We start from the raw sequence: 11,518 nt of genomic DNA, 5'->3' as shown, positions 1-11,518 counted from the left end.
TGAACGAGTTTTTGCCGATAAAGGAATAGCTCTCGATTTTTGATAGGCATATGTTGCGATGGTGAACAGCAAATACAGGCGTAAAAAATGGTATTTTACGTCGATTTGAAATTCAGTTAAAACAGGCCACTGCATTGGTTTGTGTGTCTTCTCCACTTTAACGAACTTCCACTTCGCCATTTATTTAAACTATTTGGAAAAATCATGACCACTGGACCACGAACAAAAACTGGAATATTAAGCAAACAAATTGAAACATGCGAAATATACGGTGAGTTATAACATATTTACCATTTTTAATACCCATGTTCAAATTCAATATAATTTATTTTTCCTATATACTTCCAGCCGGTAATAGACTTTGAAACAATCCCACTTAAAAATTTGGCTGATATAAAGTCCTGCTGAATCGACAACTGACTCAAGTTATTTAATAAAAGTAGCTAAAGCAGTTGCTTCTGGAGAAGTATGACAGACTTAGCTAACATGAAACCAGGGCCAATAGCACATTCCCGGTGGCTCACGAAGGCTAGTAGGTTACTTCGGTTATATGTAACTACTAATAAGCCATCCAAAAATTTGAAAATTCTGGCAAACTACGTAATGAAAGTATATATTCCAATGTACTTTAACATTAAATATACAAACTCTGTGGTGTATGGTAGGTATTATTTTATAAATTTATTAGCTGGACGCAATATTTATACTCGAATTTAAGACAAATGTGAACAATGTTGCTAAAGAAAACGCATACTATGCTCACTCGGAAAATATTTTATTAGCAATGTTGTTTGATAATAAAAAGAAAATACGAGATTCAGCTATAAGAAAAATCTTATATTACCGTAATAATGTGGAAGACCTGACGCAATTGAGAGATTACAAAACACCCGAAATAAATTTCGAATGCACCGACTATACTAATATGATAGATATGGATGATTATTCAAATATATCCGAACCAGCCTTTACGCTAAATATTCCTCATGAACATCTAGTACAATATCTACAAAGCAATGAGTGTCCATGGAGTGACCCTAAAATTCCGGTCCACATTCAGGGAACTGAGAGACATGTTCAATTACTGGCTAATGTATCAAAACGCGTATTAGAGCAAAATCGCGAAGGTGTTATGACAGCGACACTACTATCTCGTGAAAAGCATCCTCGACTGGAAAGCAAGCAAGATTTCAGATATTAATTTATTTAAATTGTATTAGCTAAATGTAAGAAATTTTTTTTAAATAAAAATGTAACTTAAAGAAATAAAAATGTTGTATTTAAACCATGTCATGTAAATAAATAATAGAATAAATATATGTCATTCTAAAAAACCCAAAAACAATATTTTCTACAAAAGTAGTTTGACCTGTTTCGATGCAAGATCTAGGTTAGGCTTACTCGCTAATGTCCCCTAAAAGTTTACTTGATGTACTCGATGAACCGTAAGTTCCTGATTTCAAAAAGCCGGAAAATGTTTTAACCTGTTTCGATGCATGATTCTAGGTTAGGCTTACTCGCTAATGTCCCCTAAAAGTTTAACTTGATGTAGTCTGATGTCCCCGTACTTTACCGATTTACAAAAGACCGGAAAATGTTTTAACCTGTTTCGATGCATGATTCTAGGTTAGGCTTACTCGCTAATGTCCCTTAAAAGTTTACTTGATGTAGTTTGATGTACCCGTAAGTTACTGATCTCAAAAAGCCGAAAAATGTTGTTAACCAGTTTCGATGCTTATTCTAGGTAGGCTCCTCGCTAATGTCTCTGAAAGTTTACTTGATGTAGTTCTGAGTACCCGTAAGTTACTGATTTCAAAAAGCCTGAAAATGTTTTTAACTGTTTCGATGCAAGATTCTAGGTTAGCTTACTCGCTAATGTCCCCTAACAGTTTCTTTATGTAGTCTGATGTACCCGTACTTAACGGATTTCAAAGCCGGAAAATGTTTTTAACCTGTTTTGATGCATGATTCTAGGTTGGCTTACTCGCTAATGTCCCCTAAAAGTTTATTGATGTAGTCTGAGGTATCCGTAGTTACTGATTCAAAAAGCCGGAAAAATGTTTTTAACCTGTTTCGATGCAAGATTCTAGGTTAGGCTTACTCCTAATGTCCCCTAAAGTTTACTTGATGTAGTCTGATGTACCCGTAATTACTGATTTCAAAAAGCCGGAAAATGTTTTTAACCTGTTTCGATGCATGATTCTAGGTTAGGCTTACTCGCTAATGTCCCCTAAAGTTTTACTTGATGTAGTCTGAGGTATCCGTAAGTTACTGATTTCAAAAAGCCGGAAAATGTTTTTAACCTGTTTCGATGCAAGATTCTAGGTTAGGCTTACTCGCTAATGTCCCTTAAAAGTTTACTTTATGTAGTCTGATGTACCCGTAAGTTACTGATTTCAAAAAGACGGAAAATGTTTTTAACCTGTTTCGATGCATGATTCTAGGTTAGGCTTACTCGCTATGTCCCCTAAAAGTTTACTTGATGTAGTCTGATGTACCCGTAAGTTACTGATTTCAAAAAGCCGGAAAATGTTTTTAACCTGTTTCGATGCATGATTCTAGGTTAGGCTTACTCGCTAATGTCCCCTAAAGTTTACTTGACGTAGTCTGAGTATCCGTAAGTTACTGATTTCAAAAAGCCGAAAAATGTTTTTAACCTGTTTCGATGCAAGATTCTAGGTTAGGCTTACTCGCTAATGTCCCTTAAAAGTTTACTAGATGTAGCTTGAAATTATATATAATACTGAATATTTTGTTAAAAAGAAATAAATATACTGAATATTTTATTATAAAAGAATCGAAATATTTATAGGTTGGAAGTTACTAATTATTTAGAGTATATCACAAAAATTAAATAATAATAGCAACTTGCACGTATTTTGCACATTGACAATTTACACGTATTCTGCAAATTGACAACTTGCACGCATTCTGCAAATTGACAACTTGCACGTATTTTACACATTGACAACTTGCACGCATTTTGCATTATAGATAACTTATACGTACTTTGCTTATTAGCAACTTGTACGCATTTCCAAGAAATTTAGCAAAAAACATTCTCCCTATTTAGAATTTAAATGAATTATATCATATATTTATATTAAAAAATTATGAAAAGTTTCTCTTAAAAACATATATTTCGTAAACTTACAAAATATTTATAACTATTCTCTTGACATTATGGTTATTGAAAGAAATAATGAATATTTCTAGTATTGGAATTTGTCGATAAGTTTTGATTTACGTGCTGACTCACGCACGTTGTACAAAATAGCTAGGTAGATACCGAAGAAGTGTCACATGTACAGCATGTACAAGTTTTCGACTGTCAAGCCTACTGATTGTGGCATGCTGCAATGCGACGGCTTAAGGCTTATGCTCTAATAGCGTGGGGTGACGTCAAGCCAACATGACGAATCCCCAAGCCAAGGGCTGAGTCTTAACTAATCGCAGCGTGGTAACTGCTCTGCCGAGTACACACCCCGCCAGGTACCTAAGTCGTTTACAAACGATTCCGAGTCTCTACATCGAACTAGTGACCCATGATCGACCGCTATAGGCAAGACAGATATAACGGACGGATATCGCCCCTGTCCAGCGCCTCATTCGGCTAAAATGGCTCGTGCGATAAACGGCGTGTGCCGAATACCTAATAAATCACATTGTATTGAGCCTTTCGACTCACGAGACTCTTAGAGATATCGTTGCTTACTTTGTCTAGAAAGGATACGGCCTTAGAGGCGTTCAGGCATAATCCCACGGATGGTAGCTTCGCACCACCGGCCGCTCGACCGAGTGCGTGAACCAAATGTCCGAACCTGCGGTTCCTCTCGTACTGAGCAGGATTACTATCGCAACGACGATTCATCAGTAGGGTAAAACTAACCTGTCTCACGACGGTCTAAACCCAGCTCACGTTACCTATTTGTGGGTGAACAATCCAACGCTTGGCGAATTCTGCTTCGCAATGATAGGAAGAGCCGACATTGAAGGATCAAAAACAACGTCGCTATGAACGCTTGGCTGCCACAAGCCAGTTATCCCTGTGGTAACTTTTCTGACACCTCTTGCTGAAAACTCTTCAAGCCAAAAGGATCGATAGGCCATGCTTTCGCAGTCTCTGTGCACACTGAGCAACGGGATCAAGCCAGCATTTGCCCTTTTGCTCTACGCCAGGTTTCTGTCCTCGATGAGCTGGCCTTACGACACCTGCGTTATTATTTGACAGATGTAGCGCCCCAGTCAAATTCCCCGCCTAGCAGTTTCCTCGAATCAGATCACGCTAGAGTATTGTTGGCGATCGGCGCAATGGCTCACACCACTCTTATGCGCTTGGCTCTAGAAAACCGTGACAGTCGAAACGCAAGTTTTTGACGCACGTTTTCCGCCCAATCAAGTAAGTAAAGAAACGATGAAAGTAGTGGTATTTCACCGACGATATTACTATCTCCCACTTATGCTACACCTTTCATGTCTTCTTACAATGCCAGACTAGAGTCAAGCTCAACAGGGTCTTCTTTCCCCGCTAATTTTTCCAAGCCCGTTCCCTTGGCAGTGGTTTCGCTAGAAAGTAGATGGGGACAGTGGGAATCTCGTTAATCCGTTCATGCGCGTCACTAGTTAGATGACGAGGCATTTGGCTAAATCTGTCCCAGTGTCGGGATACTTCCTGGTTTCGACCAGTCAAAGTTAAGAGAGTCATAGTTACTCCCGCCGTTTACCGGCGCTTACTTGAATTTCTTCACGTTGACATTCAGAGCACTGGGCAGAAATCACATTGCGTCAACACCCGCTAGGGCCATCGCAATGCTTTGTTTTAATTAGACAGTCGGATTCCCTTAGTCCGTGCCAGTTCTGAGCTGACCGTTGAATGGCGGCCGAAGAGTACGACTGACTGACCGAAGCCGGCACAGAAACCTCGCAGCAAGAAAGATTCGCGAGGGGCCTAGACACGGGACCGAGCTCGGATCTAAGTCACAAGGACAATTTCACCTTGCCCAGACCCGGCACATCGGCCTACGCCCGCTTCCCAACCAAGCCCGGCACGCCCCGATCCTCAGAGCCAATCCTTATCCCGAAGTTACGGATCCAATTTGCTGACTTCCCTTACCTACATTTATCTATCGACTAGAGGCTCTTCACCTTGGAGACCTGCTGCGGATATGGGTACGAACCGGCGCGACACCTACCGTGGCCCTCTCCTGGATTTTCAAGGTCCGAGGGGAAGATACGGACACCGCCGCAACAGCGGTACTCTTCGCGTTCCAAACCCTATCTCCCTTCTAGAGGATTCCAGGGAACTCGAACGCTCCTACAGAAAAGAAAACTCTTCCCGTATTTCCCGACGGCGTCTCCAGGTCATTTTGGGTTACCCCGACGAACTCTCTTGCGAGGGCCCGACTTGTAAACGGTTTCGCTGCCGGGTTCCGGAATAGGAACCGGATTCCGTTTTGCCCGATGGGTGTGAAATTTTATTCAAAATAAAATACACCGACATCAACATAGGATTTCTCCTGGGGCTTAGGATCGACTGACTCGTGTGCAACGGCTGTTCACACGAAACCCTTCTCCACGTCAGTCCTCCAGGGCCTCGCTGGAGTATTTGCTACTACCACCAAGATCTGCACCGATGGCGGCTCCAGGCAGGCTTACGCCCAAACCCTTCTGCGCACACCACCGCGACCTTCCTGCTCACCAGGGCGTCAAAACGAACTATTATGAACGTTTCTCATGCCTTGGCGGCCGAGTATAGGCACGACGCTTCAGCGCCATCCATTTTCAGGGCTAGTTGCTTCGGCATGTGAGTTGTTACACACTCCTTAGCGGATTCCAACTTCCATGGCCACCGTCCTGCTGTCTTAAGCAACCAACGCCTCTCATGGTATCCCATTAGCGTCGTTTAGGCGCCTTAACTCGGCGTTTGGTTCATCCCACAGCGCCAGTTCTGCTTACCAAAAATGGCCCACTAGGCACTCTGATCCAAATCTCTGGCTTCACTATTCAAGCAAGCCAGAGATCTCACCCATTTAAAGTTTGAGAATAGGTTGAGGTCGTTTCGGCCCCAAGGCCTCTAATCATTCGCTTTACCGGATGAGACTCGCTCATCGAATGCCAGCTATCCTGAGGGAAACTTCGGAGGGAAACCAGCTACTAGATGGTTCGATTAGTCTTTCGCCCCTATACCCAGTTCCGACGATCGATTTGCACGTCAGAATCGCTACGGTCCTCCATCAGGGTTTCCCCTGACTTCGACCTGACCAGGCATAGTTCACCATCTTTCGGGTCTTAGCGTGTACGCTCTGAGTGCGTCTCTTCTCGCAATGAGAGTGAGACGCCTCAGGATTGCAAGCACGCATCCGTGGATGCGGTCTGTCATCCCTCAGTTTACTTAAGCAAACCTTTACGTTCATTGCGCCTTTAGGTTTTGTATTTCCCAATGACTCGCGCACATGCTAGACTCCTTGGTCCGTGTTTCAAGACGGGTCCTGAAAGTACCCAAAGCAATAGCATCGCTGACCGGTAATAGAGTCCGTTCGAGAACACGGTAGCTAACAGCTCGAGGCGGCTTTGATGCCGGACTAGGTCCGACGGCCAATAGCCGTCCGTGCTTGCAACCGGCCGAACGCTTAAAAGCGACCCTATACCATATCATTTATACCGTCTGGCAGTCGGCCGGAGCACGCGGGGTCTGGCGCGAATAAATTCGTGGCAGGCTACCGCCGCGGTCGTAGATCGACACCAAACGGGTCGCGACGTCCTACTGAGAGAGAAGTGCATGCCAACGCCGCCTGACACATAAACCAACGGCGTATCGCGGGACAAATCCCGGTCAATCGCACGCCACTAAAGGGAAGACAACGATAACATTGAATCTCTCCTTTCGATCTTTCGGGTTTCTCAGGTTTACCCCTGAACGGTTCCACGTACTCTTGAACTCTCTCTTCAAAGTTCTTTTTAACTTTCCCTCACGGTACTTGTTCGCTATCGGTCTCGTGGTCATATTTAGCCTTAGATGGAGTTTACCACCCACTTAGAGCTGTACTCTCAAGCAACTCGACTCTGAGGAGAGATTCTCTCGATACGCGCAACGGTCGCTACGGGCCTGGCACCCTCTATGGGTAAATGGCCCCATTCAAGATGGACTTGAACTCGCCGCAACGCACCGAGATAATCGGATCCTCCCTAACACTACATTTCCCAGCGTCCGGCCGCGGGATTTACGAGTGCTGGGCTCGTAGTGCTGGGCTCTTCCCTGTTCGCTCGCCGCTACTAAGGGAATCATAGTTAGTTTCTTTTCCACCGCTTAGTAATATGCTTAAATTCAGCGGGTAATCTCATCTGCTCTGAGGTCGTATTATGATTATGATGTGCTTGCAAACGTTAGTAAGCAAGCGCACACAAAATCGACGAGGATCCTTTGAATCGTCCAAATTTGCCGAAACGAAACCGCATTTCGAAGAGTTCGGGTTTCAGGTTATTGGGAGGGTCGCAAGAATATAAAATCTCTAGGACACACAACCCGCCGTAATCCCACAGAACGTCAACGAACGGAAATGTCCGATGTTGCAAAGTGGACTGGCTCACACGTTGAGTGAATTATTTAAGAGCACGCATATACGCGAAACTCCATCATTCGCCGGCAAGCCGTTTAAAGCAAGCGGCAGTCTGGTAATGTTATACGACTCTCAGCCAGAGGTGGTCCGGGAACAGTATCCGAGGACCGCAATGTGCGTTCGAAATGTCAATGTTCGTGTATACTGCAGTTCACATGTCGACGCGCAATTAGCTGCGTTCTTCATCGACCCACGAGCCAAGTGATCCATCGTTCAGGGTGATTTTATATATATTTATACATGTTTCGATCGTGATTCCCTCGAAATCGTTTAAGATAACTCGGGCGATTCTGAAACTAGTATGAATATTATGGTTGCAATTAGTACACCGTAAAGCTTTCGCGTTTCGGTCCGAGATACAAAATCTCGTTTCAAAATTGAAATATGAATATTTCACTGTGTGTGAGATTGAAAAATCTGCTTTCGCTGATTTTTCATTTTCTTAAAACAACGCAATGAAGCGAATGTTCAAATTCGCACGATTTGAATAAAATGTGCAGAGTATATAGAATACTAACGCAAGCGTTTACTACAATCGACTTTAAAACACTAGACTTTCATCTAGCGCCCAAAGAATTGATTGAGCTATGCGTTTAAAGTATAATATTCAAAAAGAACGCCGTTTTCACAACGAACTTCGTCATTCGCTCAGGCATCTGGCGATACCGAGCAGATATACATGGCAGTGCTCTCACACAATGCATAAGAGCGCTAAGCGGTTGTAAACTGCGTCACGCTGCTTTTGCACACTGCGCAATATTTTGCGACTAGCTCCGGTCAAACGTTAATGAAACAAATGATCATTGCCAGAGGCTTTGGCCACAGTATATTATACTATAGGAGCGCACTTGATTACAGCAATAATTTGTCGAGTAATCACAAGATTTCATATTTGTGGTCAGCAGACCCAAATAATTTTAACTCGCACCGATCGAACGTTCATAAATGAATGATCCTCGGTGCGAGAAGCTTCGTCAGTTCTGCTGCACCACCCATCTATTTGACTTTAGTCCATTTGTAAAATCCTATATTATTAAAATATATAGATTTTATATTTGCGGTCCGCAGACCCAAATAATTTCAACTCGCTCCGATCAAACGTTCATAAAACGAAAGACCATCGCTGCGAGAAGCTTTGCTAGTTCTGCTACATTCACATATATTTGACCGTAGTCAATTTGTAAAATCTTATATTATTAAAATATATAGATTTTATATTTGCGGTCCGCTGACCCAAATAATTTCAACTCGCTCCGATCAAACGTTCATAAAACGAAAGACCATCGCTGCGAGAAGCTTTGCTAGTTCTGCTACATTCACATATATTTTACGGTAGTCAATTTGTAAAATCTTATATTATTAAAATATATAGATTTCATATTTGCGGTCCGCAGACCCAAATAATTTCAACTCTCCCTGATCGAACGTTTAAAAACGAATGATCATTCCACCAGTTATCTATAGCCGCAAACCAGCATTCGAATATATACGGGGTATATAATTCTAGATATGGCTGGCTCACAACATTATTAAAAGTTACGCTAATATATCATTGACAGACTAAAAGTATCGAATATGATGTAAAAACTACACCGGGGAATAATATCCGTACCCACCTGAACAACATAGCGTACTTTAGCCTGAGCTTGCTCGCATCGCACTCGACACGACCTATCCCCCTATATAAGGCGCGCGGCCACAGCGTAGGTATTCGACTGAGTCCCAAGCGACGTGCATTTGACCTGCGGCGAGGGCCTGCTCGCGCTTACGGTGTGAATCGTCAAGACAAAAGTCTGTGAAAATTTCGAACTGTGAACCCTTATGATATAAAATTTTTTTTCGAAAATTTTGTTAGATGTTCAAACAGTTTTGTATATATGGATAATATGAATTATAGTTAATTATTGAGTTTTTAGGTGTTTTTTTGGTTTTTTTTAAAGTTTTGTATAAAAATATGTATTTATTGATTTTTATAGATCTCAATGAATATAAAACGAATTTATATATAGTTATATTATATTTTATAATTATTTGTTTAAATTTTCTAATTTTACAATAAATGTTCAATCCAGTTTTCCTGGATTTTCTCTTAAACGGTAAAAGATACGAAAAAACTTTGTTCGTACGAACGATGCAGAATAAAATTACGAATAAAATGGTATATAAATGGTTAGGTGTGTTCATATAATTTTCTCTAGATTTTCCGATTTTCCCGAATTTTCACGACGGCAACTCGCCTGTAGGCCACACCGTTGGGAATTTGAAGTTGTGATATATGGAAAAAGAACTAAGAATTTTGAGACCTTTCTAATGATGTATAATACTTTATATGTTTTCTTTAGAGAAATATCGAATCGTGAGGAGTGTTGCTTCAACCTAGCCGCACTTTGCATTTTGACAAGTTAACAACTACACAGATTGCTTTATACTATCTAAACCGTAAAAGATACGAAGAAACTTTGTTCGTACGAAAGATGCAGAATAAAATTACGAATAAAATGATGTATAACTCGATATATGTCATAATATATTTTTCATGAGATTTTTCAATTTTTCCTTTAAATTAAAAAATGTTTTAAATTTTTCGCTGACTCTAAATTCATTTGCGGGTTATGCTTTTTTTTACAATATTGTTTCAAATGATGTAAAAAGTTAAATTAGCGAGGTGCCTCAATATGCAAAAAATTGGTTCACCCTAATATATATATATATATATATATATATATATATATATATATATATAGGTATTAACAAAGTCTAATAATCGGGCATAACATCAATAAAAAACACACGTTGTTTTTTATTGATGTTATGCCCGATTATTAGACATTGTTAATACATATGTCAACATCAAATTCAGAATTATATAATATATAGGTATATATATATGAATATATATATATATATATATATATATATATACATATATATATATATATATATATATATATGTGTGTGTGTGTGTAGCGAAATGAACATGTTTCATAACAGCTGTCAGTTGATTGACGCCTATGTGATCACATAACTATACAGCACACTTTGAGCGACGTCGATGTGAACGTCGTATCTAGCAACCTGTAGCTAGTTTATGTTTCACAATCGTATAAATTGTTCTCTCTGATTTTTGTTTCCGCGATTATTGTCGGGCAAATTTAGTAAATCATTTGATATCAAAATTGTATATCACATTAGTTTTTTTGTAAAGTCTCGAGTTATCAATAAACTCGCATTATCATCGCGTTAATATCGTGACACTTACTGTTTCATTTCAAAGTATATTTATTTAATATAAAACAGCTAATAACATTAAACAGCTATCCAGTTTACTGCAATACTCAAGATAATTTTGTGGAGCCCTACCATCCGCAAAGTATTCGCAGAACTGCTTTTGACATAATTCATCAAAGTCAACCAAGCACATCACAAGAATTTAAACCACATCACTTGGAGTCAGCGATAGATCCTCCAAGAAAGATTAATACTAAAAAAGTCTTCTTCAAATTATAACAATTAAATTTATTTATTTCTTTTACGATTATAAAAAATCAAAAACTGTTCGAAAGATATTAGTTGGGAATAATACTGATTAGTTTTAGGTGAAAATCTATCGAGCCGTTTTCTTGTAATTTGAAAAACAAATTTAAGCCGATTTTTATTAATCTTTTTTTGGCGATATATATCATGGTAATATAGAACTTACTGAAATATTACGGCATTGAATGGCTTAGACAAGTCGTTTAATTTTAAAAATTCATCTAAGTTTGAGAAAATGAGTAGTTTTTTTGACGTTTGTTAAAATTAAAATTAGACGATTTACTTGGTATAACGATAGAGTACTTAATGAACATAAACAAAACCATTAAAGTCTTACGAAAACCGGTTCAATTATAAGCCTCATGGCT

The 11,518-nt window shown here is 40.0% G+C and overlaps 2 non-coding genes across 2 annotated transcripts; both read right to left on the bottom strand.

Annotated features, from left to right (window-relative positions):
* Positions 1-3,415: 3,415 nt before the first annotated feature.
* LOC113378949 lies at positions 3,416-7,355 on the bottom strand. The gene has a single exon (XR_003367289.1). It is a non-coding gene; the product is annotated as a large subunit ribosomal RNA (ribosomal RNA).
* Positions 7,356-7,682: 327 nt separating this feature from the next.
* On the bottom strand, positions 7,683-7,837 carry LOC113379003. The gene has a single exon (XR_003367314.1). It is a non-coding gene; the product is annotated as a 5.8S ribosomal RNA (ribosomal RNA).
* Between the last annotated feature and the right edge of the window lie 3,681 nt (positions 7,838-11,518).

Source organism: Ctenocephalides felis, unplaced genomic scaffold, assembly GCF_003426905.1.
Source record: "Ctenocephalides felis isolate EL2017-DRISC unplaced genomic scaffold, ASM342690v1 CF-g0.4_SCAFFOLD_01886, whole genome shotgun sequence".
NCBI classification, from domain to species: domain Eukaryota; kingdom Metazoa; phylum Arthropoda; class Insecta; order Siphonaptera; family Pulicidae; genus Ctenocephalides; species Ctenocephalides felis.
The sequence above is the reverse complement of the archived record's forward strand: the minus strand, read 5'-3'. Positions and strand labels throughout refer to the sequence as shown.